We start from the raw sequence: 27,638 nt of genomic DNA, 5'->3' as shown, positions 1-27,638 counted from the left end.
CTCACGCCTACCGTCGCGTTTATAGTGCAGCGATTTACATGATAATCATCAGGCGCAAATATGCTCCTTCTATGAGGATTCGCACGTCCGAATGGTTGCACTAACACGCGCTCTCGCACACACAAGCACGTGCGTAAAGGAGAGAGAGAGAGAGAGAGAGAGAGAGAGAGAGAGAGAGAGAGAGAGAGAGAGAGAGAGAGAGAGAGAGAGAGAGAGGAGAGAGAGAAAGAGAGAAAGAAAAAGAGAGATGAATAGAGGGAACTAGGCATGATAGTTTTACAGATTTTGATTCTTCTCACTCTAACATATTTTAACATTCTCCAAGAAACTTCTATTTCCACTTAGACAGCTGTGGTGCTGCACAGTGCGCTGGCGCCGCCTTTGCCACTGTCCACCCCGAGTGACCTTGGGTGGGAGCGTTAGCCCTCGGGCTGCGCGAGCCGCCAGCCGAGAGAGGCTCCATTCGTCTTGTCGCACCGCCGTCACCAGTCTCCGTCTCGTTTCTAAAACCAAACCGGCAGATCCGATCTGCGCATTCGGTCAGCACGTGCTGCTGAAAGATTGCAGCTTGAGTCCTCGAAGAGCGCAGTAAAAATGGCCACCGCCGTAATCCACTAAATGTGTTCGACGCGTGAAAATGTTGTGTTGGTTTTGCAAGGCAGGGAAAAGGTGCACTGACATTTTACGTGGCCGCTTTTTTGTGATCGTTATGCGTCGTACGTAGTTATTAATGTTTTCCGTATGTCATCATTATTTACGCTTGCACTGCCATTATACTAATGTTTTCTGGTGATGCGAAGCTGACTGAGGTGGTTAACGCGCCATCGAACGCAGCCATCGCTCGTACTGGACTGCGTTTATCAAGCGTGGAAGCTTTTTCGTCGTGCAATGGAAGCAACAACCATCACAAGAGCAAAGCGTGACGTATGGCATTCCATTGAGATATTGAAGGAACTTCAACTTCTGGAGCGAGCATTGTGGAAGGAGAGAGAGAGAGAGAGAGAGAGAGAGAGAGAGAGAGAGAGAGAGAGAGAGAGAGAGAGAGAGAGAGAGAGAGAGAGAGAGAGAGAGATAGAGAGAGAGAGAGAGAGAGAGAGAGAGAGAGAGAGAGAGAGAGAGAGAGAGAGAGAGAGAGAGAGAGAGAGAGAGAGAGAGAGAGAGAGAGAGGTGGAGAGGGATATACAGGCAGACAAACCAACAAGCGAACAGAGAAACAGATGCAGAATATAACTATTTGCCTGGGCACTTAATTTCGTAGGCAACTGGCCTACCATTAATTTGTTTCTCTTTCATTTCAGGTAAGACATTTCCATCCACGTGGAAATATGACTGGATGTACGAAAGGACACGGTCAAATGTCACCTGAGCTAAGCTCTAGGTAAGAAGATGTTATTCCTAGTTCCCACACCTCTTAAAACCCAGTCATAGAAAGTTCGTTGTCTCATAATGCTCTTTCCTTCTTTCCCATCGACCCGAAGGCTACAGTGACGTTCTATTTGATCTCGTTCACGAGTTATGATGTTCATTGTAAAGATAAGCCAGAGAACGCTAATGCTATGCCTTTGATCCCTGGTTGAGGACTGTGGAGCTTTGCTGGTCTGTCATATTTTTCTTCCGGCGCGTCGGAAGAATGCTGCGGACAATGGCGTCGTCTATTTTCAGTCACGTTGTTACTGCCCAGTCGGTGGTTGGCTTTTTTACTGACGACCCAGAAAAACCGACTCTTCCTCTCACTGCCTCTGCCAAGACTGTCGGGTTCGTGCCTTCACAGGTTTTAGTGCGGGGCGGACCACAGTTTCTTCCGCCTCACATATGTAGTCTCCCCAATGACCCACAGTTACTTCCGCCACCGCTCACAGCTCCTTACGCCGGTACCCCACAGTTACTTCCGGAGCTCACAGTCACTTCCACCGCCGCCCAAAGCTACTTCCGGCGCCCACAGACTGAGTCATTTCAGCTGCCGTGCCACAGTTAGTTCCACTGCAGCAACATTGCCTATTTGCCAGTCCTCCCTTAAAGTCTTCCCTGCCTTCATCTCTACCCTACCACAGCCAACACCACCTCCCACTTTCCGAGACCATTTATAAACCCAGTAAACCCAGACAATGCCTGCCGCCCACGCCCCACATTCTCAACTGCTTCTTCAACGTTCAACGCTACCGCTTTCCAGCCCCCGCCGCCGCCACCGCCGCCACCGCCACCTTTGGCTCAGTGCACAGGTTTGTGTATGGGGGATGGAGGGGTCAGAGAAGTCGGCCAGTGGCTTCCTCCCCTCAAGCCACAACCACGGCAAGCAGTTTTTTACAGACATCTCAACATACTGCCTCGGCAAATGTGCCATGAAGCGAATCCATGCGGTGCAGGCTAGCGATATGGTACACCTGGGCAGAGACCAGAAATTCTGTGTGTGGAAGGTCTCCGCTAGAAAGGTAAGTAACTGGTTGTGGTCGTTGACAGTTTGCTTGGGATCCGACGTAAATTGTATTGTTTGAAGCTCATTTAGCTACAACCTGTCTATTTGCTACTTCACCGGCAAATTGTTTCCAAATTCCAACACATGGCGAGAAATTGAGATGTTCTGGTCCATCGACTAATGAATTTAAGTAAATTGCTCACATGTTTACCTAATCGGATGATATATTTTCCATCAATTTATGTGTTTATCCTATGTACATCCTAGGCATAGACTGACCTGTCCTGCGTTTCTCTGCATCTTTGGTTCTGCCAACATCGAAAAGCAGATAGTGATCGCCTCAAACGCTCCACGTTTGCGCCGCCCTGCCGAAAATCTGCCGCTCCGCCTGACAGCGCTCCTCGCCACACCTGTCTCCCAAACAGCCGTCGGCCTCTTCCGGCCAGTTTCCGCCGGCGGCCGCCAGGGGCGCTGGTGTCGCCCGGCCACCGACGGCCGTCGACGTTCCGAAGACGACTTTTGGAGAAGGGCCGCGTCGCCGACCAACGAGAGTTTAACCTAGTTGGGAGGGACGTGTGGAGGTGGTGTTGGCACCGGCGCCGACGCAGGGGCGCGCCCAGGTGAAGTTCAAGGGTGGGGGCCGAGACGTGATGGCAGTGGCACTCGGGAAGAGTTAAGAGTAGAATTCAGAAACAAGTGGGCGTAAGATCAGCAAAGGAGGCTGAGTCACGACAGTCGGCAAGGTGCTATGAAAACAGCTGAGATTCGGTTCATAAAGTTGGAATTAAAATATTTTGTTATTATCGGTTTCAACCAAAGGCCAAAGGCTAAAGGTCAAAGTTATTGAAAAAAGATAAGAAAGCAAGTCCATTGGCGGCATTTCAATTTGCAATCATCTAAGTATACCTATACCTTTGGCTTTTTGACAATAATGTCTCAAGCAAGGAACAATGTCACTCATTCACTGGGTTAAAAGTCATGAATTAAACTATACTTATTCACTTTTATCTAACCCACCATACACCGTCAAACTCATCGGGAATAAGGACAGATACGATAATGATAATGTCCGAGAGCTGCCATTGACCCATCGTGAACGCGCCCGTGCGCCGCCAAGACCGCAAAGTTCACCCCTGCACCGTCCCACCCTCGTGCCCTCCTGGCGTCGCCTCTGGCGTGCCATACCTTTCAGGCCGGAGAGCGGACCAAATGGGCCAGAGGCGCCGGGGTGGCAGAGAGACAGACTTGGCGCAGCCGACATATCGTGGCGCACCATGGTGACGGGTGGTGCTCCCCCCTCCCCCCCCCACCACACAGATGAGTAGACTCGGCGCCATAGGCTGGTGGGATGATGAGGGGGGGGGGGGGGGTTATGACACATGTCTGAATCAAGGAGGAAACAAGGGCGTGGTTGTGAGACAAAAAAAAAAAGAGACATGCCGGCTAACTCGGGAGAGGAGCGCTTTCTCAGACACTTTGCTCTAGAGAAAGCACAGCTCACAGTCTGTATACGGAATAAGAATTCAGATAAATAAAAAACATGTTCCTAAGCACAGTCAAGTCCATGACATGACATCTTCGTTGAGCAAGTTTTAGTTACGAAAATAAAGCTAAAAACTATGCCTTGTTTTAGGTAATCCACCTAAAAGTACTGATAAATATTTTAAATAAATGTTTTTGCTATTATAGCATGAACGGCTCTGGACGATTGTCATTTACATGACCAAGCAGCCGCCGGCAAGAGTCACTCGTTCACACCGAGCTAGCGTCGCAGTCTCCAGCGTATAGCGGCTGGCGCGCCTGACGGGGTAGGCAACCCGCACTACACGCCGGCACGGCGGGTTGCCTGCCAGCGCAGGCATAGAACCGCCGCGCCGGAGAGCCCGATACGGCAATTCGCATGGGGTCCTTCCGGCTGATTTTCAAAGCGATTGCTCTGATTTGTAATTTCAATTTCAGATCAGTGGAAACCCGGAAACTTGAAACAAAGCAAAGAGTACCAATAACACATTGGGAAAATAGGGATAAACGAGCCAGCTTTGGAAGTTAAAGAAAAACTCTGCAGAGGCTGATATGACTTTGGTATCAAGGAATAGCAAATTGTCAATTTGTGATTGAAAACTCTACTGTTGATCCAAGAAGCACACTGTTGAATCCAGTGCAGCATACTGCTGATCCCACTGCCACGCTCCCGGCTTCGTAATTTCAACACATACTTTTCTCGCGTCAATCTTGCCTCGAGATCTATCAAGGGCTACATGCTGGCTGCTGGTCGAGACTTGACAGCACACAACAACGAGGCCTGTTGTTCCATTTGTGACAGAATGAGATGCTTCTGCGGTGTGCGGCAATGGGCTTCTGATTCTGGACAAGACGGCTCAATGATGTTTTTGCAAAGAAATGCCAGAAAACACTGGTCTTGCGTATTGCAAGAGTCATTCTTACAACCGAAGCTGGGCTTCGGACAGGTTGAGATGTTGCTGTCAGTCAAGTTGAGTTGAAGGCCGAGAATTCACGGCTTCGAGACATTTCTTCTCCCCTTTATGCTTCCCGCCTTACTATGCATTTTCCCTTTGATTTCAATTGTTCAAATTTTGCAGATGATGTACAAGAAGCATTTATGGAACGAGGCGACATAAGAAATTTATTGAAATAGATGACTGAGAAATGAAGTAGCACTTTGCTGACGAATTCTTAAAAATGCATACCCTGGTCTCAATCGAATTGGGATCTAACAAGACTTGCAATTTCTCGAAGCTGGTTCAACTGGCCACTCATAAACGATCGTAGTTCCTCGATGATAAAGTTTTTTTTTTGCGAATGGGAGAGGGTGACAGATGATTCTTCATAAGAAGAGAAACTGGTCATGGGAGGCGTCGATGTTCATGCCCGTGACTTATCTCCGTCTCCACGTGTTCCCTCTCTCTTCCTCCCCTCGTGACTCAACCCTCCCCAGCTGACGCGGTTTTGACTCAGCGTGACTCCGAGCCGCGCCGCGTCGGCCGCAGCCGCGCCGTGTCTGCCTCGTGGTGACGATGGCGGCGCGGTCACAGTTTACATGGAGCTGATGCAGCCAGGTGCTACCCGCGACCCAAGGCCGCCCCCGGTGTAAACAGTAGGCTGGTTGGTCCCTAGCTGGTGCTGGAGACCAGGTGGGAGGTAAAGGTGGTGCCCTGGGGTGCGGGGCTGGGCGGAAACGTGTTTGGTTGAAATCGACCCATTGAAGTGCCGGTGGCAGTTGGCGGAATTTTCCAGCGCCTCTAATTCACACTTTTTACGGTTCGTCGATGTGTAAATCAGCATTAAAATGTTTAGGGAAAATCTTTGGAGACAGACTTGCTACTTTTCTAACGTTTGGCCTTCTTATACCGAGGTCAAATAGTCTAACGATTGATTTATTTCAACATTCTTACAAAATGCACATATCTATCGAGCAACCATCCCATCTTGGAATCATCTTGGACCCACATTAGCCTCACTTCCGGTTGGATCGGAGACACGGGACAAAAAACGTCCCAACTGGAGCGTGATCAAGGCCGTCACCAGCGCACACGACGCGCCACCGACCTGTCACTTCAACCTTTTTCTCCAGCACACTTTTTGCCTAAGCAAGTCTGGCTGATTTCGCAGAGCACATGTGCCGTTTTGGCCTCGCTCTGAAGTCGCCTGCGGGACGTTTTTGCGTGTGGGCCTGTTTGTATGCTCGAGGGAGTGCGTTGAAGTGCGGATGGTTTGTTTTCGGGTGTCTCTATTGTTCCTTCGAGGGAGTGTCACACGTGCTCTCGACATGGGTGATGTGACGTAGGTGTAATAACGTCGTAGACGTTGGTGATGTTGAAGATGTGAATGAACCGTGGACTGAAAGTGACGGTGGCGACGGTAAATATTTAATGCAATATAAGCGAAATTTGGCCGCCAGGATGTAGCTGGTCAGCAGCTGACCAAACTATCAGAGCTGAAGGCTACATACAGAGCCGTCAGACCCCCTCCCGCTCCCCTATTGGCAGCGTTCAGCTCAGTGAAAAAGTGATGCAATAACGGGCATGGCTCCACCCACACACGTGGTCATGGTGGAAACTTACGTCTAAGATCTTTTCATTGCAATTTAATCACTAAGCTATAAAACATTTGAGTTGTTACGGAGCGAGCGAAGCGAGCGTAGTCTTTCCTTAGATTAACGGAAATTTCTGAGTATGAGCGGCCGGCCGGCCGGCCGGCCGTGGTCACGCTTTTGCGAGGCTTATATCTCAGCAACCACTTGACCGACTTACATGCGGTAATTTTTGTAGGGTAGCTTCATTCCTTCTACCAAGTATTGCACTATTCCCGATGCATGTGGGTGACCCCTTATGCACATGCCACGTGCAAAACCAAGAGGTGTCACTTTTGTAATTGTTGCAATATCTCGGTAACTACTTGGCCGATTTCGCTGAAAGTTGGCATGTAGGTAGGCACCCACTAGGCACTGCATATCCATGTGCCAGAGTTGGGGTGCTGCTGCACGTGCGCACGTGCAGGGGTCGTTTCCAGATCTCGAGAACGGCTGGACCGATGGCGCTCAAATTTGGTACACGGTTAGGGACCAGTTAGTAGGGTGCCGTGCACAAGTCAGTTGGGACCCATTTTGCACGTGCGCACGTGCAGGGTGCCTCTCCCAGATCTCGAGAACGGCTGGGCCGATTGTGCTCAAATTTGGCACATCGCTAGAAACCGGTCAGTAGGGTGCCGTGCACAAGTCAGTTGGAGGTACCCCCTCGAAATTTCGCACGTGCAAGACTCATCCCCTCGCTCGCTCCGTTAGTCGCCCCAAAAGGCGCTATACTGGTTTATTCATTCACGAATGAGACAACGGATTCCAGTCATGATTTATCGTGATGCATTTGCACTTCCACCTACCCGCCACGTCTCGATTTGAGGCCATTGCTCTGCCCCTCTAGGCTCTAGCTAGCCACTCCGCAGATCTCCATGGTTTGTTGTCCTCCCATACTCTCTCCTCTAACTTATATCCTCCTCACTCTTCACCAACGCACCGCTGCCCTTCATGATGTCAGTCACAGTGTCTCTTGGCGGACTCGATGCACCTGTAGTCACCGCCCCCTCGCCCCCTCCCCCCGCCCCTGGCGAGCCTCCGTCTAGGCGAGTCTATGTAAACATTGTGCATGGCAGGGATCCAGGGCGGAGGCTGTGCCCGTGTTCTCGACTCAGTAAAACAATGCCCGCCCCCGCTGTCTGGGTGCCGAGCGTCGGGAGGACGGGGCAGGTGGCGAGGAGCGCTGGGAGGACGTGTTGAGGACGAGGTGTGCAGGACACAGTATCTAGGAGGACAAAGATGAAGCTGAGCTCCGGGAGGACGGGGCAGGTGGTGAGGAGCGCCAGGAGGACGCATTGAGGGCAGTGGAGGACACAGGGTCTAAGAGGACAGGTGGTGAGGAATGCTGAGGCTGAGAGGAAGAAATTAGGACAAGTATGTATGTATGTATGTGTTTACAATCATGGGCGATCCACACATGGCGTGGCGATTAGGGAAGCTAAAAGGACATCAGAACCATAGGAGATGAGGTCTTGGAGGACGCATTGAGGACAAGATGTGAGGACAGTGCCTAAGAGAACAGGCGATGAGGAACATTAGGATGCAGTGTTTGAGAGGAACATTGTGGCCAGGAGTTGAGGCACGCTTGGAGGGCCCAGACACTTACTGAGACGACACATTGAGGACAGATGTGTTGCAAACACATCTTAGATTTGTTTGCAAAGAACCCGAATCACTTGTCCATTTAGCAAGTGATGGATAACATCAAACTGTCTGTTGATAAGTTGATAAGTCGATAAGGTTTTATGCCACACACAAACAGTTTTGGAAGCCTGGATAAGCTTTCACACTCTTTTCGCTCTATGCCTCAAGGTCTCAGCCTTGTCTTTTCAAGGCTCAAGGTCCGCACTCCGCAGTCCCCAGCAGCTATAAATGCCATGATGTCTCACATAACCCTTTCACCTCGTGACCCGTGTCATCTCCTCTGCATCTGTTCACCCTAAACGAACACTTCCCGTCGACTGCTGGAAAACCGGCGTGGTAAGCCGGTGCAGGCGCGCGCATCCCCCCCCCCGACCTCCCCACCGCCTCAGGCGCTTCCTCAGGCACCGCCCACCCCCACCTGGCACCGACGCGAGACGCGCCTGTTGACTGCGTGCTTTTTGTGGGACACGTTTTGTTGGGTGGCTGCGCTAACGGGCCGTTTTGCAGTGAATCGTGCTAGGTCAACAACATTGTTACCATTCCACCGTGGGATGTGTATACGGAAGGAGGCAAGACGCGGTTATTCGTGAATTAGGTGCGTGCTTTTTACCAACTAATGGGGTAGGGGTGTGTTGAATGGTGCCAAGGCACAGAAAGACAGTACGCATGCACTTGTATTATTTTGTCGGCCGAGTATGATATATTTTGCCAAATCCTGCTACAACAATTCACGACAGAATCAGCATCCATAATCGGTAAAAGGGCCTTATAAAAAACAAAAAAAAAAAAAAAACAGACTAACCAAACGAAGCAATTAGCCTTAGTCATGCTCTTAGCCGCTTCACTATCTGTATTTTATACGCGTTCCATGCGCTTCATTCCAGCAATCCGACCCAAAAGAGAGTGCTCCCCGTCTCGTTCCTCGTTTCCTAGTAAAAGTAAAAATTTATCTCGCTTAATGACTCATCACTCGATTCACTCATAACCCTCCTTCAGTCTACTGAGCTCACTCAGGACCTGAAACGACGGTAACTCCGCCCCGTCTAATTGCTCCTTTGGAACTGCTCCCCGGCCCCTGGGAAATGACTAGGAGTAGGACAGTCCCCAACCCCATCCCATCTCTTGCCCTCGTGCTACTTTCAACTGCTCCCTGAAAACTGAGGGCAGGAGCCGTCCCATACCTCGCCATGTGCTACCTCCACTGTTTTCTAATGCCACCTCTACGGCTGCCACATTCTTCGGCGTTCCCCGCCACCTCTCCTCTGCTCCCTGAGGACACCGTTCCCATCTCATGAGTGTCAGTAACGCACCAGGTGCAGTTCTCTAACGCCTTCAAACGACCGCTCACTGCTGTCAGGTGACAGCTGGTCGGGCTCGGGCGGCGGCTGCTCGGGCAGCTGTCAGCTGACAGTTCACACCTGACAGCTGGCAGCTGACACCCGCACATGGCGAAGCAGCCATGGTGCAGCCGACAGTCCGCACACCGCTGCCTGGGGTCAACGGCCTGACGCTGCGGGCGCCGGGATAATTAATGGCTGATAGTTCCATTCCGTGTTCTTCAGCTCAGAGGAGTAAAGATGGGGAAGAGCGACCAAAAAGTTGTCGACTCATGAATGACCAGAAGAGTTATGGGCCCCAAATACATGAGTAAGTAAATAAGTATCTGGTATCAGGAACGGATTTTCCTATTCGCTTTCCATTGTAATCCGTTTGTAAGAGGTAGGTACACATTTACTCTGTTCCTGTGTTCGGGGTCAATGAGTGGGCTGAGCGTGGGGGACGACAAAGATGACAAAGGTCATTAGTTTTATGATAATATGAGTCTTGGATCTCATTCTGGGCCACAAACGTTTGAAGGGGAGGGCATTATTGCCTCACAACCCCCATGGGTTCCACCCTGCACAAAGGCTTACGGCTTACATATATTTTTGGGCGGTTGATGGTTCAAAGAAAGGGTTAAGCGGGAAGGGCATTATTGGTTGGTAATGGAGCCTCTCAAGTTTCAGTGATCAATTGATCATATTATCCCAGACTGCATTATCCATAACTCGGTACTCCGCGGTCAGTTTACGTACCGTATTGTGGCGGTACCTGGCGGACTCCGAGAAGAACTACCTATGTAGATGGCGCTATATGGTCTCTGCCACGGCTGAAATCCTTTGCGACCAGCGCAGTAAACCAAATGAAATGGATTGAGGTACAGGTAGAGAGTCAGTTAAACTTATAACTTGGGAATCTGAGCCAATTTTGAATGGTGAAAAAAGGGTGTGAGCCTTGCACAGACATCAACATTCAACACATATCATCGTACGCCCTCATGAAGGGTTCCTGCTGCAGGAAGGGAAAACGCTACCATATTAGAGGATTTATGGAGCTTCATCCACACAAAAGCCGTTGGGATGGAGACGTAAACAACGGAAGGGAGGTGCGGAGGTGTGTGCGATCGGTTTGTGCGTATTGGTGTGTGATTTATGTGATTTGTAGTGTCAAGCGGGTGTCTAACACTGCGAGGGCATTAATTTTTGGATTGAAACGTCTCTGCACATCAGGTAAGCAACGAACATCCGCGTAGAACGAGCAGGTGATGCCGTGACGTCAGAGTGATTCATTTGTGACGCATTGGTATTGACCTTCCTCATGCTCATCCATTGAATGATCAAACCCTTTATGATAATTAACTTTATTTTTTACATGAAATACTATCGCATACATGGATGCACATCAGTCTGATGATGGTCAGGAAGGGAAATGTCTGCATTGCAGGCTACCTTTAGACAGCAACAAAGCCAAGTGCTTCAAAGTTGCAAGTTCAAGCAAATGGAGCCCAACCCAATTTCATTTGACAAGTCTTCTTAGCTCTGATATAATCTGGTTGAAATTAATTCACTCTTTGAAAATGTACAAATTAATTCAGAGCTGCAAATGATGCCATTTTTATCGAAGCGTAAAATGGCTGGGCAAATGAACGGTGGAAAACGAACATTGGGTATGATGAATTTGAATTTTGGAGGATAGCAAAAGGCATGCAATTTTGGCTGATAGCATGCTGATGATAACAAAGGTATTTTTAATTATTTGTATGCTGAATGTGCTTCTACATCTTAGGGGAACTCTATAACAAATAAACCACAATGACCTTGAAATAGATTCGTCTCACAGCACCTTATAAATCTCCCGATACCTACTGAAGGCCACAATTCATTTTTTAAATTTGTATTTGCTTTAATGTTATACAAGTTGTATTCAATGTAAAAATCATCTATTCAATGATAATGCTTTCAATTCAATTCAATTCAATGTCACATGAGGGTCTCCGAGTCTACTGTTTGGACTGTTGGACTGTAAGTTTTCTGGAAGAAGTACCTACTTATATAACTTGTGTTTTGTCACTTTATTTTTATACCTACATGTCTGCATTTTCAGTGCTAGATGCCTTTTACAGCACAATTAATAAGAATTTATTTGCATAATCAGCCTAGATTTAAAAACAAAATCCCTTCGTTGTGGTTTTACTTGGGCCGGGTAGAGACTGAGTTAGATCTACCAAAAATTACAGCATTTTGATATAAATCCTATTTTAACACTATATGGTAGGTAAGGAAAATGTGTTCACACTCTGAAATTAACCATTTCAGCACTACCATTGAATTTGAGAATGGTTGTGGTGCTCTATAGCTACCATGCCTTACAAACAAATATTGTTTTTATTTTCAATGCCTTTACAACGATTGTATGTTGAGAACTGACACATTTTAAGTAGGGGACCAGTAGGAGTTGAGACTGGTCTAAATTGGGGCAGGTTTTTATTATTGAGGATGGGGCCTTTGTATTGATCATTAAAAGTGTGGCTTTCAGGCTTGCCTTTTATAGGAACAGTGGTTTTGATTGAAAAATCGTTGTGCGCCGGCACTTTCAGTGTTTTTGTAACGATGTTAGGTCCGGAATTTCGTACTTTTCCCCGCCCTCCTGCGGTTGGTTGGGCGCAGTGCTGGTGACAGACTTGTGTCCGCTTCCGGTTCGTATCCGACCTGCGGTGCTTCTGCTCAGTATGACGGGAAACCCGTCTGGACGGCTGCTGGGAGACGTGTGGAGAGAAGGCGGTGCTACCCGGTGTCTTGCTGACTGCTGACGGAAGGCTGCGTTGCTACTAGCCATGGGGGATGGTGGTCTAGCTAGTTGTCGATCGTTTGCGTCGAGGGCGTTGAGACGCTGTTGCCACGGAAACGTCTTGCTCGTTGGTATGGCTGGGAGCCGGCTGAAAGTCTAGGCTTCTGGCTTACTAGTCCAATATTCGATCGTTTTCATTGAAGACATTGCCACCATGGCGCTGCTGTCTTGCCGGCTGATATAGCCTGTCGACGGCAGAAGGCTAAACTGACATGGATGTTTACTGGTTCATGTAGCAGCCGGCCGCCAGGGGAAATCTGTTACCACGGCGGCCTTGTCGACCCACTGGTCCATCCGACCGGCAGGGTGCACCAGTGCTGCCTCATTGCCCCTTCTCTACAGTACACCAACCGTTTTTTTGTGGTTCGTAAATCCTACACGGGGCCGGCGCTGGCTTCCATGACCAAGCGTGGCACCCAAACCCTGCACACTGCGGTCGACCCGTGGCACCCAAACCCTACCCGCGGCGGCCGCCCGTGGCACCCAAACCCTGCACACTGCGGTCGACCCGTGACACCCAAACCCTTCCCGAGGCGGCCCGTGGCACCCAAACCCTACCCACGGCCGGCGCCCGTGGCACCCAAGCCCTTCCCGCGTCCGGCGCCCGTGGCACCCAAACCCTTGCACGCGACAGCCCGCCCGTGGCACCCAAACCCTACCCGCGGCGGGCGGCCGCTTCCATGGCCGTCCGCGGCCCTCCAGCCGTGCACGGCCGTGGGCGTGCCGCCAGTACGCCGCGGTGGACCGGTCTGACGGGTACTACTCGGCGTGCTCCAAAGCATCCCTCACCACTGCCGCCGGGCCGCCGGGGCCGGCGGTGTCCGTCCAGGCTACCCCTCTCCCCCCGTCCCCGTCCCCTGGGAGCCGAGCAGGCGCCCGGTCGGCCGTGCGGCCGCGCGCCAAATAGCATACAGCTTGCATGGGTGCTGGATGGGTTGGCGCTCAGAGTGGTCTGCAGGGAAAGCATGACCTTTGTGCTGTTCTATGGTAGGGTGAGAAGAAGAAAGCCACATGAGTCACAACTTTCGATGAATTAATAGTTACGATGACGAAGCCTTGAACGTGTTGCCAAGTGTCACAAACTTCCTTCTATGTCTTCCGAAGTCACCGGTTCATCCAATTCAAAGTTTTGCGCTATTTGGTCAGTTAATTCTTGCTCTTTGACGACACCGAGCTTCCTCTACTGGACCGGACTCCGGATTGGTTTTGTTGTTATGATTCTGGCGGCGTTTCATGCTGATTAGACATACCTGGTGACGAATTTTTGTTCTCTGGCCACCCCGAACGCTCTCATCTGGGCGTGCTACCGGATTGGTTTTGTTGTTATGATTCTGGCAGCGTGTCGGCGCTCTGGCATGCGGTGTTGCTATCCGTGTGTTTGTGGTGCTGATCCTGTTTGTGTTTGTGGTGTTGATCGTGTTTGTGTGTTTGTGCTGGTGCTGATCACCATCCTGCTCTGGGGATCTGGTGCAGCTCAGTTGTGACGACACCAATAGCTGTTGAGGTGCTGTAACGCGTCATAAACAACTGTCAGAATTGGTGTTTGCAATGATTGCTGAGGATCGTCTTTTACAAACCCAATCAAACTTCTACGTTATTGCCCGGTCAGTCAATTTAATAAGGTCCTGATTTTGATGTTACACTTGACGACATAATTCATCGTTACAAATATTTTGGATTTCATAAGGTTGGCTGAGGCTCGCTGCAGGAGATCATGTAGCTACATCAGCTTTGATAATTAATAACATTCATCTAAACCGGAGCATTAGTGACTTTCCTTCTGGTATAATTTAGTCGAGAACCCACCGATTCGGTCGCTTGCTTATTCTGGCACTGTGCATAGGCGGGCCAGGCGTCTGGGGCTATATTTATGTGTCCATAATGGCATGGTGTTGGAGTATGGTGATTTATCCATGTTGCAACAGCTTCGTACCTATGTGCTTTTGTTTCGGTTGAATTCCACTCTGCTGAAAGCTTCGTCGCTTTATCGTTGATTGTTGATCGTTGTCTGAAGCTTCATACTTGTTTCGCTTTTTCAGAGTTGATTATTTGGAAGGTGCTTTAATGCCTTCCTACATGGCTATCCTGAAAAGACTAATATCGCGTGAATCATCGGTAGATCCTCGCGTTCGACTTACGCTTCGACGTCGCTTTTTTTATGTTCATTTCTGCTGGTGCCGTCATTGCTATTTCGCTCTCATCTGAGCTCTAGGGGGTCGGACAGGCCATGACCAGAAAGTGGGATGTATCCGTACTTCATCAGCTGATCTGATCGTCGCTGAGGTTCATCGGCCACTGCTCTCGCTCTTTGGGAAGCTACAGTCGGCTTTAGTAAGGATGAAAGTGAATAGTGATATGCGATTAGAAGACAAGATTTGGGCCAACTGCCGAGAGCATCGTACCTAAACCGTATGTTTTGAAGCATGGCTGAACTATTACTGGAGCGTTATTGTTCCTTACCCGAGCCCTCATGTTTGTTCTGCCTTGCTTCGAATGTAAACAACTTTTTATATAAACCTACTTCAGCCGCTTAGAACACAGGATTTCGATCTTCTCTCCCCACCACTCGCCATTTCAATAAACATGAACACCTACCACTAAGACTGAACCATTTGTGACATGATTCGTGTATCTCCCATCGCTGCCCTCTGCAGTCTTCCCCGTCCCCTGAACATGGCGCCAGTAGGGGCTGTCAGTCTGTCTTGACATCCATCGGCCGTTCGATGCACCCCAGTACCCGGATCTAGTGCTCCCCATCCCGGATAGTAACTGAACTCTACCGAACACGCAACCGGTACCCCTGTAAGGTCGTCCAACCGGCCGGCGCGGCCGAGAGTTTGCAGTCTGGTATCGCTCACACGTCAATGTGGTGTGATCGGTGCGTTTTAATCAGAAATGATGTCATTGAAGCAGATGGAGGTGGACGTCATTTGAGTTACCAGTGACAGCGTGGATCTGCTGATTCGAGGAGATCGTCAATTGCTTTTCTTCAAATTTTGTAATAGTTTGAGTCATAGACATCTGTACACCGAGTTTATGCATTGACGGGTCCAGAGCATATACCAAGCAGTGCTTGTTTAACTAGTGACTCGATACTTTGATGGGATACATCCGTCGGTCTCATAATCTTCTACATTTCTCAGAATCATAATCTCGATTTCTAATGATGAACTCCATGTGTGTTTAAGCTCCATAGAGCTATTTTAAGAAAACTGGAGCTCATCTCTCCATCTAATGAACTGTCTAAACGTAAAAAGAAAGACAGGAAGCTCGGGCTAGCAGTACGGCGCGAGAGGTCGTACTCCGTGGGTGTTAGCGGTCGTCCACGCCCCTGTTATCTTGCCCGTGTTATCGGATGCGGTGATGGAGGGTGATAGCTGGGGACCTGGGGCGGGACAATGTTTGGTGGGTCCTACAAACTGTTCCCGCCTGCGTAACCATTTGTGGGGAATTCGGACACTGCAAGAGTCTGGTCGCATAGTTGCTGTTTTCCAACTAAATTATTTTCTCCAAATTTATTTGTTAGTTATCCTGAACCAGGGCTGCGGAGTCGATGGATTTACGGCGACTCCGACTCCGACTCTGACTCCGACTTTCAAAAACCAGCTCCGACTCCGACTCCGACTCCGGGCAGAATTGTCGACTCCGACCGACTCCAACTCCCGACTCCGACTCCGCAGACCTAGCAGGGCTGCGGAGTCGACAGATTTTCGGTGACTCCGACTCCGACTCCGGCTCGGGTTTCTAAAATCGACTCCGACTCCGACTCCGGTCACAACTGTCGACTCCGACCGACTCCGACTCCGACTCCGACTCCGCAGCCCTGTCCTGAACTGAAGGCTGACGAAACTGCTGATCACTAAGTGTGCTGATCGGAGCATGATAGATGTACTAGCCCATACTAGCAGCGGCACCTTTTCCGACTTTTAGTGGTCATGAGTATGGAATCGGCCGTTTCTGAGGGTCGTGGCAGTGCCCTTCACGAGCCTGGCTAGCGAACTCAGACTTGTAAATGTAGCCCCACGCACGGATTGTAATGTTTACCAACGGCTCGGCGATATCCGATCAAACGCGATAGCCAATCTAGGGTTTGAAGTATGCCGTTCCGTCTTGTTTAACAGGAACCATGATATTTCACTTAGTCACGTTTGTCTTGACGCTTCATTTCAAAGAAATGCACCGCGCTTAAAGGAAGACTGCCACCTTCAAAAAGTTTTCTCAGATCGGCCTATGATTTATTCCCTGGACAAAACAAAATTTTAGAATTCACCTGACAAAGTATCATCACGTGAATCGCGAAAAAATGTCGATTATCATACAATTATCAATCGGTTAATGTCTAGCGACAATGTTTACCTACACATCACTAGACTTCAAGGTCATAAGATTATTACATTTTATTTGAAAAAGTAAGGTATTTTATGATTTACTTATATATAATTTCATAAGAAATTGGCCATGTTTAATTTATTTTGCATTTAAGTTCGTAAAACATTTAAAAATCATGGCTCATTTGGAATGGGTCTGGCCCATGTTAAACCCCATTTCCCACACTTTTTTGGAAAAAATGAACTACTGAATATATAAGTTTAACTTTTATTTTGACACTCCAAAATTCTTCTCTGATCTCGAAACAATCAAAGTTTTGACATGTATTTACCAAAAGATAAGAAAATTAATGTTTCAAAGTTATCGATAAACAGTAGAGATGTCGGTTTTCTTGGACTAAAAAAATGGCATCAAACTGAACTTTGGTCTCCGATTTCTCGCAAACGGGTTCGAATTTCGGAAAACCGACTTCAGTCTGGGACATAGGTGGCTCAGCTCTAGTGAAAACCGTTTTGTGGAAAAAAGGTGGCAGTCTACCTTTAACATTTATATTTGTTTTTTTGTTTTTTTTAGTGCAATGAAAATGAGTACACAATTGCTATTAATTCTACAAACACTCTATTCTCATTTTACACCGCTATAGCCACCTCGACCTCCAATCTTATCTGCTAAAGTTCCTAGATTTCCGTGGCTTTGAATGAAGATAAGCTATCTGTAAAGTGGCTGGAGATACTCGTAAATGTGAATGACTTTCATCCTTCACCGTGCTGGAAATGACCTATCATTTCTTTTAAACGACAACGCATTAATTTCCATTTTTATTCTTACAACAATCGTGAGAAACAGTTTTTTGTCTTTGGTTCATAGTGTTTTTTTTTTTAACTTTCATTTGGAAAGGTGTTTTTAGCTTTCGAAGTTCCAAGGAGTTTTGCTTCGGCATCTGTTGCTTCTGGGTAGCGATTCATTAGCTTCCATTTCACTGTCCTATGCACTTTTCTTTTATTAGGCCTTGCTTTAGCGGATTTTTTGGATTTATTAAGTTGCACGTAATGATTATTGATGCATTTTATTTTCATCCAATAAGTGATAGAAATTGAGTTTTATGGTTTTTAGGTAATGGACAACAACATGCATTTTCAGTGGGTGAAATCCCGATTCATTCAAAATTAAATACGTCTTTTTTTAGTTTTTTTTTTGCAATTGAAGCTGCACTGATTCTGTTCATAAACATTCTTCCCTCTTTTGCATGCAAGTTATGGAAATTTTTACTCAGTAACGTTCTCTGTGGCTTGCTCCGGTATGTGCGCAGTTTCCGCCGATGCCTGTTGCTTGTTCAGTCAGTCGGCAGTCCCCACACTTGGCATGACGTCACGGACCTTGTGACGTCACCCGTGAATCACCGGGCGACAGGTGGCGCCGCGCCGCGGCCGGCGCCGGAGTTATGTTTGGCCGCTGGCTCGCAGGACCTTCGGCGGGCGTTATGGGCGGCTAGTGGATTTCGGGGTCCTCCCTGTGGCCTCGGTAGAGAGCGAGGAGCGGAGCCTCGTCCTCCCCCCTCTGGCATTGTCCTGCAGGAGCCGCGGCGGCGGCGGCCGGCGCACGGTCCACCGTGCAAACCTGAAACCGCATAGGACTGGGGTTAGCTGGTGAAACTGGGTCTTTGTAATAAAATGCTTCGGGTGCGCGTGCCAATGTGACGGTAGGAGGAAATGTTGGCCATCGCGTTGTCCTTAGAAGCGTGCATCGCATGCGTCCCATACATTCTGGACGAATTTTGTTAATGGCGGTTGCGATGTACCATTGTTCCTGAATAGAGGAAGCTACTTAGTGCAGCGATGGGTGACATTTGTGTCTGGTTGTCGTGTGTGCGTAATGCGTGCAGGGTGCAGGTGCAACTTTACTTTGCACATGCAGGTCTCCCATTGCAGTGCGGCGCTCAAAGATATTATATCCTGATCACTGAATATTTTTACTAGATCAGCTTGCACAGGACTTATTTATCATTTTTCACGCCGGAATCCGGCACAGACCTTTTGATGATCACTTTTTTAGGCGATGGCATCAGCTCAGACGAGACGTCACGTCCGTAAATCTGCCGTGACGTGACGTGGAAGACGCCATCCACCCACGACTTGGCGTCGGTTCCAGCCGCCAAAGTCTCGGATCTGACTGACGTTGATTGGAATGTGAAAATATAGATAGTCATCTGGATTATCATTTCTTTGAGGGTTTCAGTATTCAGGCGCTGTATTTCGTCTGTTGGCTGATTTTTTAGGCATTGTCTAGAGCAAGCCTGGTTTGTGGTTATGTGGACGGCCTGTTAGTTTATCAATGCGTCAAGCAATCAATGCATGAAACAAATGGGTCTTCCACCATGTCACAAGAAGGTCGAATATTGCACCATTGATGCTAACGGCCTTGATTGGTGCCCTTAGCTTCCTACGGTGACCGCTACGTAACGCCGGGTTCGACTGACATGTTGGGTTGACGTGTGTCCGACGTATGGCACAGTGGAAGCCGACCTGGCAGGCGGCAGCGAGGGTTGGCGATCGTAGCGTTGAGGCGGCGACAGGGACCGCAGTGGCGACGTGACTGGATTCACCAACACTCCACTGCAAAGTCCGGAGGAGCCGGAGCGGTGTGGGGAGCGGCGGAGAAAGTAGTTGTGCACGAGGGCGCTAGATGGCGTCGGAGTAGCGTCTTGGGTCGCTGTGGCATTCGGGGGTGCTCTAAAAGAATGCACGGGACGAGCGGGCATTCGTGAAGGGTGGTGTCGCTGCATGACGCTGTAATCTTTCAAGGAACGCTCGCGGCTCGGCCCATAATTTACGTCGGGGAAGAGTTTCGTGGTCTCAGACATGAGTAAACCTGGCCTGGCGTGAGATCTCATAAAATTGACCCAACTATTTGTGAGAAACATTATATTTCATATTTTCATTAAAAAAATATAGGCACGCAGGACCCGTGCATCCAATCTTCCTTAATGAGTGGCCCTTTATGGCATCCGAGATCCTCTCATCTGTTTTGCCTCCTGTATTGTGACTTTTGCCCTACCCTTCTGATCAACCCAACTCCACCAGTCACCTCACCCCGTGAGGTCACATCCTACCCCTCCAACAATGCCCTGACCGCGCGTGTGGCTCTGATGCCACGCTCCGACCACCTCGCTATAGCTCTGCCATCCCTTCAGTCATGTCTCACAACCAACCTTCACAGCCCCCTTTACGACTTGACCATGTTGGCATGCTGGATGCCGACGAGCACCTTCAAGCGTGCGACAATCGCTCCTTTCTCGCGTTGACCTCTGACAGGTGCTGTGTCATGGATGGACGTGACACTGGCGCTACGATGCTTTGGGGTTGAGGAATGAGTAAGGAGTGGTCGAGGATGAGTGGTTGATATTCGGGGCTTTGAGCGCGCCTCTGGTGACCAGCTGTGTTTTTTTTTTTCATTTCATTTCATTTATTTATGAAAGTGAACAGGTGTTTTATCTGTGTCAAAGTACCGAAAGGACTTGGCTGGTGCAAGAAAAGTTATAATGTGTTTTACTAAATGCTTTGATGTGCTAACCAACTTATCACCTCAGGCCCTGAGCTCATTGTATTGCTCCGTTTATCCCATCACTCGTGATAGTTTTATTGAACAGAAGGAGCCTAAATCAACAAAATAGATAGCCATCATCGAGTCTTATCGTATCTCTGAACATTTTTATTTGCAGCCACGCCACTTAGCTTGCACATACAAACGCCGCTTCAAACTTATCCAACAACCAAACCTGTACCGGCGTGGTGTCTCTTGTCTGGTGTCGATCTAAGTCACCGAGTCACTGGTCACATGTCCCTTCCATCAGACTTCACACCTTTTAAACACCACTCTCTCACACTTAGGTTCACCAATGACCGTCCATCGAGCTTCACCAATGACCGTCCATCGCGTCTGTATGCGGTGGGCGCATGTGTGGACGCTAACATGACGTCGGCACCAAATCCTTCTCTGCGGTGAGGCATGATCGAGCGTTGTGTCACGCATACTGCGTGCTAGCCTGACTTCTTGGAACGTGCTGCAACCTCGCCGGCACTGGCACTGGCGCTGGCGCCTGGTCGCTTCTTGTTTCACAGTGTGGCCAAACGTTGTGTCACGCATACTGCGTACCATCCAAACTCCCTGGAACTTGCAGAGCTTTAAGTTGGTAGCTCTACCATTTCGCGCTAGCTGACCCAGTCCTGTTCCAGTCCTCCACGCTCCAACGTTGTGTGACGCATACAGCCCCAACTCCACCGCGACGAGGCCTCGGTGGTCGTTCGATACCGATGCTACGTGCTGGTCACTCACAGCACGTCCACCTCGTGACTCAGAGTTACATCACCACGTCAGGGTTTCTCTGGTCAACCGGTCGCCAGCCAGGCGCCACAGGCCTGTGCCAGAGGTCCCACAGGTCACAGAGGTGTGTCGTTGGGTTTGGGCTGAAGGGAGAGGTGTCAGAATGGTGGACGTCCTCTTTTTACGAGTCGTAAAGTGGTCGTGAGATCTAGGAGGTCCTGGGCGTTCACAATGGCCATTGGCTACTAACCAAAAGTTAGGACAGATTCATGCGAGGCGAGAAGATCAAGTACATTCGAACGGGATACGATGTCGAGATGGATCAATTTGCTTATACTTGAACCAGATGCATGGGTAAATAAATTAACAAAAGCTAGAAACGACAATTCATATTTCATCCCTTTGATGACGTTCCACCTTATTCTTATATTCGACCCACGTTCCTCAGAATGGTGGCTCAATCGGCTTGGTTCGATCGGTTAAAACTGGCAGAAGGGCCTTGGCACCGTCTTTTGACTAGAGTGAGCTTTGACCCACTCTGTGAGCTGAGTGGGATTGAGGACTAGAGAGCTGCGACCGATGGGCCAACTGGTCGTTATTTTGGCCAACAATAGTCCCTCGCTCTGTCTCGCTATCTCCCTCCCGCTCATCTTTTCGCGCACTTTCCTAATGGCTTGTGCTGAATTCAACTGCTCAGAAGATGACTGGGGTTAATTCTTTAATCTTTTTTAAATATTTTCTGTGGCGACAACTGACAGCGAACTTAATTAGTGACTATTCGAAATAGGCAGCGTTTTGCTTCTGTGTACTGAATATTGTTTGCGTATTTTGGTGTTCGGTTTTAAAAACCTAAATACCTATTTTGAAACGCCGTCATTTTCCCCATTCCCTACGTCTTATTCAAGGATTTGCCCCCAAAACGTACTAGCCCGCCTGTTTATTTGTTTCACGTGCGCCGTCTCACCAGGTTGTCTTTCCCGGCGGCGTGATTTTATCAGTCTGTGTTTATTTGAACTGGCGGCGGTGTCGGTGTTGGACAGTCGTTTGTCAGGAGTGAGTCTTCCACGTGCCGCCCTCGAGGTCGAGTCTGAATGTTTCCCCTGGTACCGTGAGAGACATGGCACGCACAGAAGCGTCAGGTCACTGGTGTTTAGCGGGATGGTAGAGATGGGATGTGGGATAGTGAGCTTTTTCACCTCATGCAGTTCACGTGCAGGAGTGCACTCCTAGCGCGTGAGGTACGTCTATTATCGTATATTGAGCGGATGTCGAGAGCTAGGTTTGTAAGGATGTTTGGAGCGGATGATGCCTGCTTTAATGTATTTTAGGCATTTTTTATTAGAAGGGATTTGGACGTTTTAGATGACAAATGTCCTTGCCCGTTTATTTATAAGAAATATCTAGCCCAACGTTTTGGCAAGAGAGTCCTGCAAGGATGTTTATCAGTTCCTCTGCTATTTATTTTTTGCGCGTTTTCTCCCGTCCCTGGTAGTCCCGGCTCGGTACCGGTCGGTACAGTACCGCCAAATCGCCTCACCTCCGTCCACTTTACCTTGGCCAGTTGCTCAATCAGCACGGTCGCTCGACGTCGACCCTCATTGTTGTCTATTAACGGGAGACGAACCATTGTGGCCTCACGGCTCCGAGCGCGTCGCCGGAATACACAACGAACTGCGGGCTATCTGCGCAGCGCATCGCGATCGAGGGAGAGAGAGAGAGAGAGAGAGAGAGAGAGAGAGAGAGAGAGAGAGAGAGAGAGAGAGAGAGAGAGAGAGAGAGAGAGAGAGAGAGAGAGAGAGAGAGAGAGGGAGGAGAGAGAGAGAGAGAGGGGAGAGGGAAGCAGAGAACGAGAGAGGAAGGGAAGCAGAGAGAAACATGATCGAGAAGGGCCAGAAAAAAATAGAAAGCGCGCAGGTGCGATTTGCTGATAGCCTACCGAACGAAGCTTGTCGCGAGCCAAGTGCATTAGCACTGTGCGTTTGTGATGTCATGATGCAACCTATTGACACATTGTTTCGCCCCGATACGTTATGACATGTTTCAAATGCTGCAATGAAATGTAATAAACCAATCCCTTATCGACTGGTGTGGTGTTGAGTTAAAAACATAGTCGGCTGGTCCAACACTACCAGCGCTAAGAATGATCGCCCTTCTGCCCAGCTGTCCGATCGCCCGTTATATCGGCTGTTATATCGCCCTTAGCGCTCATCGCCCTGCCTTACCGGGCTGTGTCGCCGCATGGGGTAGCGGGGAGTGACATTATCCCGCGGACATCTTTGTGGCACGTGGCTCAGTCTCTTGACGAGGTTTATCTTTGTGTTTCAGGTGAGTGCTGAGACTGGGACGACACGACCCCGGGTCAGTGGTGAGTGACATGGGGCTGCTACGAGCGCTGGAGAGAGGGAGAGGGAGAGAGAGGGAGGAAAAGGTGCTGGCGCCTTGTCATGCTGCTGAGAATCTCTGACCTGCAACCGAAAGAACATTAAATAAACGTAGCCTTATGAAGTTGGCTACGTTTTCGGAGTGCACCCTGTCTGCACCGGATTCTATACCGCTTGCAACAGTTTACCGTTTCGTTCATTAGGTTGAAGAGCCTAGTGATGCAGATGCTCCCTGAGGCATGCCTCGCTAGCCATATGGTCGGGATGAATGTATTCGAAGCGATCTATTGGAATTGCATTGTCCGTAAAGCTCATTTAACACTCATATGAGGGAAAGTACGAAGAGGCGTCATAAAACCATAATGAACCGGTGATTAGTTATTGGAGGAGAAAACGCAAGGGGTGTTCAGTCGTAAACGAATCCAATAATCATGTGGAGGCGTAGGAGTGGATACTCAATAACAAATGACGACTCTATGCGCTTTATTCACACCCCTCTCTATCTTAAACTTCCATCGTGATTCGTGGTGTTGGAATCCTATTTAAAATTCAGATGAATGTGGATAATATCGAACAGATTAAAGCGTAGACAGGAGTAGGCGACATCTTGTCCTACTACTGGGACCACCACATCGTGGGCGGGCCAGTCGTGATGACATCTGTGCTCGCCTGTAGAATGTTTTCTAGATAGCCACGTTTGTTACGGAGATATACGGTATCATTACGACACCTAACGCAAACAAGGCTACTGGCCTGCTTGATCTCAACTCACGAACATAATAAGGCTAACTCGACCTTTTTTCTAGTGATTATGTTACCCTATATCATGTATCGAGGTGGTTAGTCTTAATTACTTTTCATCGTTTCTTAGCGAAGGCTTTTGGGTCTTATCGACTGTCCTATTTCTCTCTACCTTCGCTCATTTCTTCTTCCACCTGTGAGGTTTTTCGCCGCATTCTATTGGTCGCGAAACTTCAATACTTTGTCTCGTGATATTTCATGTCAATGAAATTTCCAAATCCATTTAATCCACTAATTTGTTATAGGGCTCGCCATATTTATGCACGCCATCACATTGCATCTCTCGACAACTCTACTTCACTACATTTCATTCTACTTTTTTCGTGTTGCATGTCCGCTTTACCTGCCATTAGGCGTCTATCCCGTTGGTGATAATACAAAACAAACGAACGCCACTCGCTCGTCATTTCCACCATTCCACACCTCTATCCCATCCCATTCCATACCATCCATGCCACCTCTCTGCCATCATAACGTCACGTTTCCCATCATAACGCCACGTCTTTCACTGACGCCGCGTCGTTTCACGTTCCTTTCGCCGCTGGCAGGAGCGGTTGTCGTGAGTGATGGCCCCGACCCCACGGCTGCCGCGATGGATTCAGTTCGCGCCTCACTTGACAGCGGTATCTGTCTCCATTATGGGCGGTTAAACGGTGAGACAGCCGTGCCTCAGGTGCTGACTCCACGAGGCTAGCTCACTGGTGGACTCCCTGCTGGGGCTCCCCGCTGGGGCTCCCTGCTGGGAGAACCTATGGGCTCTTGGAGCCGGCGGGGCCGCGCTGGACTCTGTCGTGATAGCAGCTCATTTAGACAGGGAGAGGATCTCATTACGTGATTATCTCATTATGATGATATTCATTTAGTGCTGAATTTGTTTGATGTGGTTTAGCTCTCGGTATTACATGATTATATTATTATGATTATATGCATTTAAGGTGTTTATTTTATTTGTTTCTCTTCAGTTGTCGGCCTTTTTATTCCACAAATTTATCGGGACTCAGTCGGTGGCAGTCTTTTTTCGATCATTCCAGCATCACCAAGCTGGCTTCACCTCAACAAGAACTGGGCCCGTCACGGTATTCTCAGCGTGGGTGGACACCGCCGTTCTTCGTCGCTCTCAGGGGTGAGGGGGGTGGGGGGTTCGAACCGTACCGGGACGGGCGCTGACGTGCTGAGCTATGGCCGTTCACATGGCGTGCTTTTTACCACCGGCTTATCGGGTCAGTCACTGCAGTGGTCGGTCCGTGGTTGCGACCGATTTGGGAGTCCGTGTCTACGGAGTAGGACAAATCAGTCACGCTGCGGTCGACTCGATCAATCGCTGCGCGATCAAGGCTGTTTGTGCGAAACAATGCGATATAAGATGGTTGACCGTGCTGCTCATGTAAAATTGTTGTTTTCAGTGGAAAGTTTTGTATCTACGGATGGCGTATGGCGGAGCAATTTGTTAATCGTTTGGGTAATAAAATAACCTTCGAAAACATTTTCATTACTTCAGTGTATCGGGAATGTATGCAGTACGTTGCGTGTAGTTTAACGATATGACATGAGGCGCATGCAGACGCGCTTTTCGATGCTTTGAGCTGCAGCGTCACAACAGTCTCCTATCTCCTACTCCCCATCTCCCATGCGCCCGATCCCTGCCAAACCAGCGCCGACTACAGGGGTGAGCTGGCGTTTTGTATGCACAGCACACCATGTCTGATGGCGCGGACAGGGCTCTCGATCAGCGGAGAGAGGGGGATAGAGGGATCAGGGAGGGTCAGAGAGAGGGCCAGTACCGTTCGCAGCGGCGAGCGATACAGTTAAATGGACGCACGGGTATGTCCGATGTGGTGAAATCGCTATATCGATGCGGCGTGATCGCTTACTTGGGGCGTGGCTGGGGATTCGGTCACGTAGAGATTCGTACCCATAAATCGGACTAGTAGCTCGTGATGGAGAGTCTGGTATGCTGAAGTTGTGCTTAGCTACATCGCTAACCGCGTTGCAGGTCATTAATTGCTAATAGTTTCATTTCATTAACCCGATCTTTTATTGGTAATGTATGAAGTGGTTTCTTTTCATTAAGCTGATCTTTTATTGGTAATTTATGAAGACTCATAAAAATAGTTTATTTGTACTTTGTATTATATTTTAAATTTGTTTCATTATTTGGTGCTCATTCCTTGGCACTGTTTTATCGAAATCCTCCTGCCATAAACCGTGCTGAAATGTTCCGCCGACAGTAATTATTCCGCTGCTCTCTGGCCTTGCGCTGACCTGCGGGTCCGTCTTGCCGCTCTCCAGCCGCTCAAATTCGCAGAACTCACTCATCAAGAGCCGTCTGGACGTCCGAATCCCTCCTCGAAGACGCTAGCCGTCGTCCGAATCTCATAGTCTGCCCGTGAGTGAGGCGGTTAGAGTTGTCTGGTTGGTGCTGTAACCGCTGGGTCACCGGGTTTACAGTCAGTTGGAGCTATCTTTTGAGATGTGCGCTCGAGCGAATGGCAATACGCGGCACTGCAATCGCAGGAAGGCAATACGCAGCAATGCATTACGCAGGAAGGCAAGACGCAGTATGGCGATGCCGCGGTATGGGCGATTTCCACAGGGTCTGGTGTGCTGGGTTGGGTTTGAGTGTCGTAACCGCGTCCATCAGGTTTTAGTGCGGTTTTAGGACGCACGCACTTTGGGAAATATCTGCTAGCTCTTGGGACGTTCGTTGTATGGGGCAGTTACTGAATTTGTTAGTAACTATAAGTGGCAATAGCAAGTGACTTTGGACCGGCATTGCATCCGGTGTCCTCAGTCTTCCATGCTTTCCTGGTCGCCTCTGTCAAGTCTACAAACATTGTGGCTATTTCCATACAGCTGCAACAGCCACAAACACTGGCTACCTTCTGCCTACTCACAGTTGCATGCTATTTCCGCTCATCTAGTCTGCCCACCAGGAGACCCCAGACAACCTCAGACAACCTCGCGGGCATCAGCGTCGCTCAGCCCCGACCAGCTCATTCCGCATTACGTCTGGGTGCCGCGATTCGGCCCAGGGCAGACCTGGGGCGCGCTCAGTTCTGATGCGGGCAGTCTCTGAGGCTACGCGGCACTGTATAGGAACCTGGCTAGCATAGGAATGAAGTCGCTGGGTTGTGTAACTTCGGCCGACGCTGAAGCGGCTACCTCAGCAGACGAGCGAGCTTGTGAGAGAGTGAGACAGCGAGCGGGCGGGCGAAGCCGCTGGGTGGATTTGGTAGGAGCCTGACGGGTCAGAGCGGGCTCCTGATGTGGCTGGGGTTGATTGAGATGTTCTTCTGGGTCAGACATGGTCCTGATGTAATCGAAGTGGTGATATCTGCTTCTGATGCTGATAGATATGTTGATGTACCTATCCTGAATGGTGTTCATGATGCATGATGCATTTTGATTATGCACGCAGGCAAGAAGCTGTTCTCCATGGTTCGAGTTCATATCGATCAGCAGTTTGTACATCGATCATTTAACATTGTCCATT

At 49.1% G+C, this 27,638-nt stretch overlaps 1 protein-coding gene across 2 annotated transcripts in view; it reads left to right on the top strand.

Annotated features, from left to right (window-relative positions):
• Positions 1–27,638, top strand: part of LOC122388526 (putative mediator of RNA polymerase II transcription subunit 12) — an 87,733-nt gene that overhangs the window by 15,855 nt on the left and 44,240 nt on the right. Inside the window, exon 1 of one of the 2 annotated variants that reach the window (XM_043379710.1) lies at positions 10,536–10,696. The exons of the other annotated variant lie outside the window; for it this stretch is intronic. The gene's annotated coding sequence lies outside the window, so the exon portion shown is untranslated. Of the gene's footprint in view, positions 1–10,535; positions 10,697–27,638 lie in introns of those variants that run through there. 2 annotated transcript variants of the gene reach the window in all.

The sequence above is a fragment of the Amphibalanus amphitrite genome, unplaced genomic scaffold, assembly GCF_019059575.1.
Source record: "Amphibalanus amphitrite isolate SeventyFive unplaced genomic scaffold, NRLGWU_Aamphi_draft 000326F_arrow, whole genome shotgun sequence".
In the NCBI taxonomy this organism is placed as follows: Eukaryota; Metazoa; Arthropoda; class Thecostraca; order Balanomorpha; family Balanidae; genus Amphibalanus; species Amphibalanus amphitrite.
The sequence above is the reverse complement of the archived record's forward strand: the minus strand, read 5'-3'. Positions and strand labels throughout refer to the sequence as shown.